This window comes from Acyrthosiphon pisum, chromosome X (genome assembly GCF_005508785.2).
Source record: "Acyrthosiphon pisum isolate AL4f chromosome X, pea_aphid_22Mar2018_4r6ur, whole genome shotgun sequence".
Lineage (NCBI taxonomy): Eukaryota > Metazoa > Arthropoda > Insecta > Hemiptera > Aphididae > Acyrthosiphon > Acyrthosiphon pisum.
This window is the reverse complement of record NC_042493.1, coordinates 19,863,183-19,874,646: the sequence shown is the minus strand read 5'-3', so window position 1 is coordinate 19,874,646 and position 11,464 is coordinate 19,863,183.

Sequence of the window (11,464 nt, the reverse complement as noted above, 5' to 3'; positions counted from 1 at the left end):
TAATAGCAGGTCTCATATTAGTATTTTGTTTGTATATAAGTGGGCCAACAAGGCAAATTATTTTTTCAAAATCTTCTGAAGACATTCTGGTGAAATTTTGAAAGTGAAATACATTTACGTCATTTTTAATACTGTTTATCATGTTGGAGCCTCTATCTTCGTTATCTCTATAAATTTGTGACATCCACCATCGTCTTTTACGAACATTTTTTTTCTCTCTTTTTCGCAAGCTCACACATTACAATGAAAGCTGCACTTGCAATTTGTAATTGATCACTCATGATTAAACAACAAAAAACACGATTTACGTTTCCACTTTTCAGTTTAAAAAAATGTAGATTTTATAACTTATTACTTAGTTCAATTAAAATGTAAGCACCTTTAAACATAAAGTAAACTCGATTACATTCTCGCATGGCGTATAGTCTACTACTGAAAAATGCGCAGGGAAAAATCCGGGATTTGGTCGAATAACCACGCATGGGATGTGTGTGCGACGCACTATGTCCACACGAAAGAATACGTTCTTCCACATGCTCATGCGAGCTTGTTTGTGTTCGAAGGTGCTCACTTTGTTCGCCACACAATGTGCGCTCGTGTGTACATACCTTAATAATTTGTGTTGTATTGCACTATTGCTTTATTCAAAATGTAAACTGTTGCATGAATATTATGTTATAGTTCTGTATTTGTATAACATTTGTAAAACAAATACATTTTGCTTATGGATATTGATTAAATGAGGTGAAAGTAAATAGTACATTTTTATAGATTATAATATATAATATTTATAGTTTATTTTGTGTAAAAATTATTAGTTCATGAACATACAGCTTCAAGTAGTAAAAACTCTGAAATTGACAGTGGAAACGATATTGTTGAAGGTAATGTGTATTTTTTCATAAATTGTTTATTGTTAAAAAAATATTTTTGTATTAATGAAATAAATTGAATAATGTTATAGACCAGTTATTATTGGCTTCAAGTAGTAAAAACTCTGAAATTGACTTTGGAAACGATATTATTGAAGGTAATGTGTATTTTCTTGTAAATTGTTTATTGTTAAAATATATGTTTGTTTTAATAAAATAAATTCAACAATGTTATAGACCAGTTACTTGTAATTTCGGGCCATAAAAATGAAAATGATCCAGGAACCTGGCCATCTAAAATGTCTGACTCTATGAGAAGTTATTTTCATGGAATCGGTGCTTGTCAACCATCACCATTAGATTTAGCAAATGGCTTTCCAAAAGTATTTGATGTTTCAAGAATTGCAAGATGTTTTCATGAGAGTTATTACAACAAAGTGTTATTTGATGGTGCAGTTGTAAAACGGTCATGGTTATCATATTCTGTTTCATTAAATAGAGTTTTTTGTATAACTTGTAAACTGTTTGGCGTACCAAAAGCTCATCGTTCTTCTTTTGCCTCAGAAGGAAATCAAGATTTTCGAAATATGAAAAGGAATATAGAAAATCATGAAACAGCAATTGAACACCTTCAAGCAGAAATTAGTCGTGGTTTATATGCAAACAACAATCGTATCGATGCACAGATAGTTCACTCAGCAAACAGAAAGGTATGCGAAAATCGAGAAATTTTAAAAGTAATTATTGATGTATTACTATACTTGGGTAGACAAAATATTGCCTTTAGAGGTCATGATGAAAGTTTTTTTTATCAATAAATCAAGGTAATTTTTAAGAACTTTTAAAAGTAATCTCCCAGTACCATCCTGTTATTCAGCACCATTTGAATAAAATTCAAAACAAGAAGAAAAACAGACTAACATACATGTCACATGATACTCAAAATTGTCTTCTTAAGATATTAGCTGAACAAATACGTTGCAAAATATTAAAAGAGGTTCAACAGGCTGGACTTTTTGCCATTATTATTGATACCACAACTGATGTTGCCAAATTAGAACAAATGTATTTTGTTATTCGGTATATAAATAAAGAAGGTCAAATACAAGAACGCCTTATTGCCTTAGATACAACTTTGGATGCATCTGGATTAGGAATGTTCAATGTTTTCCTAATATTACAGAAAAATATCAAATAAATTGGAAGACTCAATTATGTGCTCAGGCGTATGATGGTGCCGCCTCGATGCAAGGGCAATATTCTGGCCTACGGACGAGAATCCAACAAGAAAATCCAAATGCTCTATATATTTGGTGTTTTGCGCATCAGCTTAATCTGGTTATAGTAGACATGTGTGACTGCTGTACAGAAACTAAAGTATTACTTGGTGACGTTCAATCAGTAAATGACTTTATGCGAGCACGAAAAAGGACTCCACTATTTGTAGACTACCAAAAAAAATTGTATCCAAAAATGAGATTGCGTTGTTTAAGCATTTTTCAACGACTAGGTGGACATCCCATGACAGAGCTATAATTGTGATTTATGAAAAATTTAAGGCATTAATTAAAACATTAAATCACCTATCATCATCGCCTGACTCAGATCGAGACACTTCTTCTAAAGCTTCTAGTTTGGTCACTACGATTAGTGCATTTAAATTTGTAGTCACAATGTTGTTTTTGTTCTAATCTTAATTTTGGGAACCACAATTTTTTGAAGAGAGTCGCATTGTTAAAGAGACGTTAATAAAATGAAGACACATTTTTCATTTTATGACAAATGAAGGAACATTAAATGTTAAATATTAAATAATATTATATTATAATATTACATATACAAGCCATATATTTAAATTGCATAACAAATATAAGTTACTTAAAACAGTTTTGTTAAGAACCAAAAAAAATTACATTAAATAATTTTTTAGTATCTATAAAAATGTATCTAAAAATATAAATTATAGAATACATTATTTAAATAAAAGGGTAAGTACATCATATATTCTTAAATAAATGTTTAAATATTTATATAATATTTTCGTTAGTAATATGAAAATAAATGGCATAATTAAACTAGTTTATGTACCTATAACCCTATTTTTTTTTTTTTATATTTATTAATAAAATAAGACATTCCTAGCCGTTGCAGGCTATCTATATCTATGGATAAAAGACAATTTTAGGTTGTAGCTATTTTAAGAGGATAATTATAAATATATAAGAATGTACAGATGTCTACAATTAGCTAAATAAAACTAAATAAAATAAATATTCTAGTATTACAATAAGAATACGGTGGTATGGTAACAGATACTTGAGCTACTATATAAATGCAAAACAATTATAACATGTACAATTAGACTCGAGGTTGATTTTGAATAATGAGGTCATGAGGGCGACCACGTTTTAGACGTCGTTGGAGTGGTGGATGAATATGGAGATTGTAGTGAAGTGAGCCTGTTGAGTTGAGTAATGAAGTATGGAATTTTTTTGATAGTGTGCGTATAAGATCTTCAATTTTAACAATTTGGAGGTCTTTGTGAATATTTTCGTTCCGAATGAACCACGGAGCATTTGTAATAATTCTTAGTACTTTGTTTTGAAATATTTGAATTTTTTTTAGGTGTGTAGCCGAACAATTCACCCATACTGGACAAGCATAAGTTATTAATGGTAGTAGAAGTTGCTTGTATATTAGGATTGAACATATTTTTGAATGACTGATTTTTTATTTATTATTGGAAATAGCATCGATAGACGTTGATATGCTAGTTTTAGTTTAGTTGATAAGTGAGGCCCCCAGGTCAGCCTCTTATCAAGTGTGACTCCGAGGTATTTTACAGCTGGTTTCCACGGTATAGGCACGTTGTCGAATTTTAATGATGGTGGTGCGGAGTAGCGACGAAGGCTGAAAATGATTGCTGTACTTTTTGATGCGTTTATTTGAATCTTCCAGTTTTTACACCAATCTGATAATGCATTTAAGTGGCTTTGTAGGTTGTGAGTTACCGCTTCTATGTTCCTGGATTCGCTGTAAATTGTCGTATGGGGCCAGCTTGGATCCTTGGGGTACACCGGCAGTGATAGGCTGGAGGTCAGAGAAAGTCATTTATTTTTACTGAAAATTGTCTGTCCGAAAGAAAGGATTTAATAATATAGAATAAGTATTTTGGTGTTTTTATACTTTTTAATTTGTACATAAGACCTGTGTGCCATACTTTGTCGAAGGCCTTTGATATATCAATAAAGACGGCACCCGTGTGACAGTGCTTTTCAAAGGAGGTGCTGATATGCTCTGTTATACGAAACAGTTGTTGAACTGTTGAATGGTTCGATCTAAATCCAAATTGGAATTAAGGAATAGTGTCTGCGCTATTTATAAAATCTTTTAACCTGGTGTGAATAACTTTTGTTAGTGAATTATGAAAATTTTCGAAATCTTTTATATTGTGTACATAAATAGGTGGTATTTTTTGACTAACCTCAGTAGATTGACTAGCTTCATCACCGTCACTTTGAGTTACTAAGCTCATATTATCATCGTTGTCGTCTTCGTTTAAGTTTGATAGAGGTGAGTAACGATTTTTGTTTGTACTGGGAGGTGATAGAGCAGTATTACTTGAACGCTTGATGGGTTTGGTAGATTTTTGGGTCCCGGAGGACCCAGTCCCACTACTAGGGAACATGCGGATTGCTTTTTTGACGCGTAATATGTGGCACAGGCAGAGACGCGGTTAACGACCATTCGCGACGGCTACTGATAACCAACTGTATAACCCTATTAGCTATTATATAATATTACATTTTATAATGAGAATTTCCTTTAAAGAATTCAAGTTTTTTAAATTACTATCTGAACATAATCTTGTAGGGGATATTATAAAACCAGTAAAATAAAACAATTATTCAACTCATGCACAGAAACATAATACATCAGTACCTATTATACTTTACAAATAACTTTTTAATTACAGAATATTTATTTAAACATACCAAAGATTATCTGTAAATAATCTAATGCCTGAGAAATAGATTTGTATTGTACCTACCTGTGGCGTAGCTAGGGGGTGGCTAAGGGGGCTATAGCCCCCCCGCCCTTTGACCGTGTTGACCTTAGAGTTTTATCAAGATTAATACAAAAATAAAAAAGCGTAAAATAAAAGACATATTGTATTTGTATACTTAGCCCACCCTAAAAAATTCCTGGGCTACGCCCACTGGGTACCTACTGTTAGCTTGTTTTCACACAATGAAACACAGGTACTGTAAACCAGTAAAATGGGTATTCTAGATGCAATGATTTTAATTTAATAACTATTAAATTCCATTTTTGGTATAAAAACTTAAAAAAACAATAAAGTTACTACTTATATATATATATATTTAGGGTTTTCCTTTAGTGTATGCACTGATGTCTAGGAAAACTGAACAAGCATATAAAACTAATTTTTTATACATCAAGACGACTATTGAACCTACTTGGCAATCGACTACTGTTATGACAGACTATGAACGAGCTTCTATCAATGTCATACATACAGTTTTTTCTAACAGCCAGAGTTGTAGGGTGTTGGTTTCACTCATCACAAAGTGTATGGCGAAAAATACAAGAACTAGATAAAATTTTAGAATACCTATGTATAACAGATTAAAAAATTGAATAGATAAAATAATAATATATATAATATTTTTGTAATTTTTTATTTAATCACAAAAATACAAAATGATTTATAAATTGTTTGAAATAATTTTTAGGACTAACGAATTTGTACAGATAAAATAGGAAAGTACATGGCTTATTTTGAATGGTAATGGTTATTGCCAAATCAAAAACTGGATGAAGGTTTTGATGAAATCAGAAGGATGTATCGTACGGAAATTCAAGATTATATTGGAAAAACCGAAAATGAAAGTATACTTACATAAATTCCTGGAGTATTATTGAAGAACATGGTTGAAGGGTAATTTGAAAGTATAAACAAATAATATTTATGAACTAGCTGATCCTGTACGGTGTTGCCCGTGACAAATTAAATACCTGTGGATTTACCTCTTCTTAATCTTTGTTAAATGTAAACTGCACATATTTTTAATACAGCTGTTATTTGGGTTCTGTTGATCAAACATCAAATACAGGTGTAAAATTATATTCAATCATAATAACTATTTTATTTACTAAGTAACATAATAGCTGAAACCCTAACCTAACCATACTAAAATCAGCTTTTGAGATTTACGTTGGAAATGTTTATTTATAAAAAGTTGCTATTGCTTTTAATAATAATAATAATAGCAACCATTTACAAACAAACATTTCCATCTTAAATCTCAAAATCCTTGTTAGAGCACCTCTCTAGGTTGAACCGGGAAAAATTAAATTAGCCTATGTTACTTGGAGATAATGTAGATTTCTTATGATGAAGGAATTTTTGAAACGGTCCAGTAGTTTTTAAGTTTTTTTTGTTACAAACATCCAAATTGTTATACTTTATAATATTGGTATAGATATAAAAAGTTTTACATTATTAATTTTATTTCTTATGCATAATAAAATAATGACAAGTGAACATGCACATAGTTTTGGAAATAATTATTAATCATTAATATAAAATGAGTCTTTATTTCTGATATTATTATAATGATTATTTATTTTAAAGGAAATATTGATTAATATCTCTGAAAGGATTTTAAAATTTCTTTTTTGAGTACTTGGTAGATTAACGAAAAATGTATGTACAATGTTTCAAATTATTAGACATTCAGATTTAACAAACCAATTTAAATCCAAAAAAAGTATGAAAAGGGAATCCTCACTCCACCCGCCTGAAAAGTGTAATAGTATCAAATGTATTTAAGTATCAACATTTTGATAAATATTTGGCTTATAGCTGCCACTTGTTATTTATTTTAAGAAAAATTGTTCGTCCCCAGCTCATTTGAATACATCCTGATAACACTACTTTTTGCTCATAATTGGTTATAAAATGTAATAATAATATATTTTATAGTTTTACCATAGCTACAGTTATTTTACTATTATAATTTGTACAGGTATTTTTGCTGAGATGCTGTCAGTAACCCATCAAAACAGACGAACTAATAATATTTTAGAAATTAGCCATAGGAATCTAATGACGAAGATGCAAAATCCTAATCCAAGCCCATGGTTATTTTTAGGTAAACATTGAATAGGGTTGATTTTAATAAACAATCAATAGTTTTTTAATAATACATCATTTTAATTTAAAAAAATGTTATATCGTCAGAAAACCTCATTACTCACGTTCATGGAATCGTGAATGATTACCGGTTGGCAGTAGATGGTATAGAAGTCCGGTAACCTAGGCCACGTGCGAGCAAAGAACAGGACGAAAAAAATAAAAATAACCTTGGGCCTAACAAAACTCGAACAGAATCGTTTTAGTGTAGCAGAGTTCTTGGGTTACACTAAACATGTAACGCCAAATTTTGGAGTAGAGCGCCCTAATGTTTACAATGAAGGTGAATATTATAATTCTTATAGTTTTATTATATTACTGTTTATTATTAATTAAAATATAGATTTCTCAGATAAATTATATAATAATTTTTAATATTTTAGAGTAACAAGCACAGGCTATTGAACCAATCATCGAACTGGTTGTGAATATGATGTACAACATTGGTAATCATGGATTTTTTTTGTATTACTTTTTTGCCATAAGATAAATAAATAAATAATTCTAGAACCAAGAGATCGCGTGATAATTGGAAATGAGTCACCACCAGAATTCTTCCGGGGAGTTCTGAGACATTACAACTTGCCATTATTATTGCCATTGCCCATTTACGCAGAAGAAGATGCAATGCCGGATGATATTTGGCATGAGTTTCAGGAACATAATGTTGAAGGTTAATATACTGACTAGTAATAGGTTAGATTTTGAAATATTATTTAGTTATCAATGGGTAATTTAAATTTCTTATATAATTTATTCTCTTATAATATTTTTATGCTTTAAAGCTAGATAATGAAATTGTACCATACGTGGTGGATAATATTGGTAATGATTTAAATTTTTTTAAACAATTTTTTACATAAGATAAAAATTATAAAATATATATCTTATTCTAGAACCATTGGTATGGCCAACATTCGAATTTGATCAACAACAACAAATAATAAATCCGATTAGGTAATGATTTTCCTCACATAAATATAATAAGATCAAATGATGAAGGTATATATATTTTTAAATATAAAATGTTATGCTAGTCTTCTACAATTTTACCCACAGACTAAACATTCTGCTAAATATTATCTAATATTTAAAAAGTAAACATGTATTTACATATAATTAATAAGCGTTAGATTGATAAATTAAATTTTCTCTATTAATTTCTAAAACTGCACATTTTCACTCATTTGTAATTTTTCAAATATTATTAGTTAATAGTTATAAATTATACACTTGAACTTTAGTCTTATGCCTGATTTATAAATTAAATTGTCTCTACTAAATTTTAAAATTGTACACAATTTCTCTGTTTGTAATTTTTCAAATATTATTAGTTATAAATTATACATAACTGGCAAAGTCTTATGCCAGATAAATTGTGGAAGTATTATATAAATGATAACATAAATATGTTTAATGAATAATAACTATATTATTATTATGATGTGAAGGACACCCAAGGAAATTTTATTAGAAGACATACGCATTGTCATATTATGACATATTATGTACATTGCTTATAAGCCATTTTCCCTTATTATATTTGACCATTTATACAAATTAATGAATAAACAAATAAATACCTAATATATGATATTATAATACTTAAAACTTAAAAATTAAAAATTATTTTTCAGTTGAAAACATGAGAGAAATTGTGGTGTGTGTGGCAGGCATGAGAGCTGGATCAAATATTGTGCTAAGGCCATGCAACCATGTCTGTTTGTGTGGTGAATGTTTCGAAGGATTGGATAGATTAGTTTGTCCACTTTGCCGAGCAGTTATTACAGAAATTGTTGTTATTTTAGAGTAATATACAATTATAATAAATATTAAAATATTATACCTAATATTGGTGTTTCAATATTGTTCTATATTTACCTACGGTATAAAAGTAATATTCTTATTAAGGTGCGTTTTCGTTTCTGCAGTCGACTGCAGCAGTGTATGTACATAATCTTATGGAGCCGGTTTCGTACATGCGACGGACGCACGAGCCGCGTGCGATCGACTGCAGCGACTGGTGCTAGGACCAGTCAATGCAGTCGACTGCAGCGACCGTCTATAATATTTCTCCCACCTCCATAGCCGTAAAAAAGGAGAAGTGGGGCAAGTACTCTAGGGCGCCCAAATTATTATGAATTTAGGGGGCGTCATAAAAACGAATGATAAAAAAAATAATTTAGTTTGCATTTATTAAAAATCCCATCTCAAAAATTATATCCAGCAATCAGCGTCGTATCTATAGATCCAAAATTACACAACTTGGTACATAATAATATATATTGTAGGTGCATATTTTCGAAATTCACAATACTTTTCCAAAATTTGCAAAAAAAACTACTAAAATATAGACAACTTCACACAGTTATTAATAATTTTAAATTGTATTCACCTCATAAACATTTAAATTTTCTTAGAAAATAAAATCTATTAATGGTAAAACTACCTATAACATATTAATCATATTAAAATATGAAAGTATAGAATATTTTAGCTACTATAGCCTATTATAGGTATCAATATTAAATTTGAATGTATTTTGACTTGAAAATTGTACAAATCGTTTTAAAGATATATTATAATTTTTTGTATTGTTTTATGAAAATAAAAAAATAAAAATTTTCTGTATAAATTACTTAACAATGAAATAGATTGTGGTCCTTTATTAGAAAACTTTAATTTTAAAATTAGTATTGCTAAAACTAGAAACAATCACTTAATTATCTTAAAGAATATAAAAACCAATTATGTTCTAGATTCTCCTACAAACATACTCATGTCAATTGGTACCTAATTACTAATGCTACACATATAGACCTATTTTCCTGTAACATTAATTAGGTATATTGAAAACATGTATAAATTAGTTTAATCGTATTATCTAATACCAATTGGGAGTGTTGACAGTATTGTGAACTTGTATTATTATATTATTGTAATTACTTTAACTATATTTATCTTATTGCATACAGAGTATATTATAATAGTTTTACACGTTTCTGGTAGAGGGAATCTAATATTCTAAATTTATAAAAGGTACCAACTGCCTGTACTGAAATAAAAAGTTAATAATATCGTTGAACAAAAATAACAAGATATTGACCAACAAGGTAGGTAATAAATACTTATTATAGGAGTTTACGAACATTTATAACTTAGGTATAAAATGTAAAAATATCCGGTCTATGCTTATAATTCATGACAAATAGTATTGGTGGGAAGCGGAAATTTCCGTACGCGTCTTTATCGTTATACACGTAAAGGTAGAACGTTGTCGTCTTCATTTTATTATTAATTATTAAGTAATAAAAATGAATTTTTCGCGAGATGATGAATCTAAGTTATGCGAGCTTGTATCAAATCATCCAGCATTGTACGACCATGGCTTAACAGATTTTAAAGACGCTACGCTGAAGGACAACATATGGAAGGAGATTGCGAGTTCATTTATTGGAAAAACTGTTAAGTGTTGTACTCGTATAGTTATTATATTGGCATATTTTAACTTATATTATTTAATTTTTTTATACATTTAGTATTTAATACAAGGTTTCTTATAAATAGATGATACAATTAAGTTTAAAATAATTACAATTAGATAATAAGAAATGGAATTCAAATAAAAAAGGGAGTGAAATGGGTGACGCTCTAATGTTTAGTTGTAGTTCAATGATTGTAACAAACGAGTTAATAAAAATAACCTATTATCTAGGTATTGTATAATTTAATTTTTAATTAGAAGCTCAACAATATTTTTTAAAATACAACATTTGTAGGCATGTATTTCTGAGATTCTAAGCGGAGCGATTAATGTATTGAATTTACAATTTCTTTACATACTTGCACACCTTTTTTATTTTTAGTGTTATAAAACAAAAATAGTATATTACACGTGTAGCGCAAGAGACTATAAATTATATTTGTTAAAAAAAAAAATAAAAAATTTGATTACAACAAAAGTTATTTCATCACTGATTATAATATAGTATACTTTTGAGGATTTTGCAAACCAGGCCAATAGCTTCATATATATATATTGTGTAAAATATTCGTCACAACTCAAATTTGATAAATTTAATTTATTAGTTAAAAGTTAGAACTCAAATATTATAAATTTATAAATGTTGATAATGATAAATACATTTTTATTTACCTAACCTGGTTACTAGTTACTAGTGACACATTTTGATCAAAGGATGACAAATAGATCCCGAGACAACTAGATCCATGTTGTTACCATATGTACGGTTGGGATCTCGATGACCGCATATTAACATACCATACATTGCTACACGACCGTTCGTTTCTGATTAGCTCATTTCAAATAGCCCGCTTTAAATTTTAATATAATCATTATCATATCGCGTTA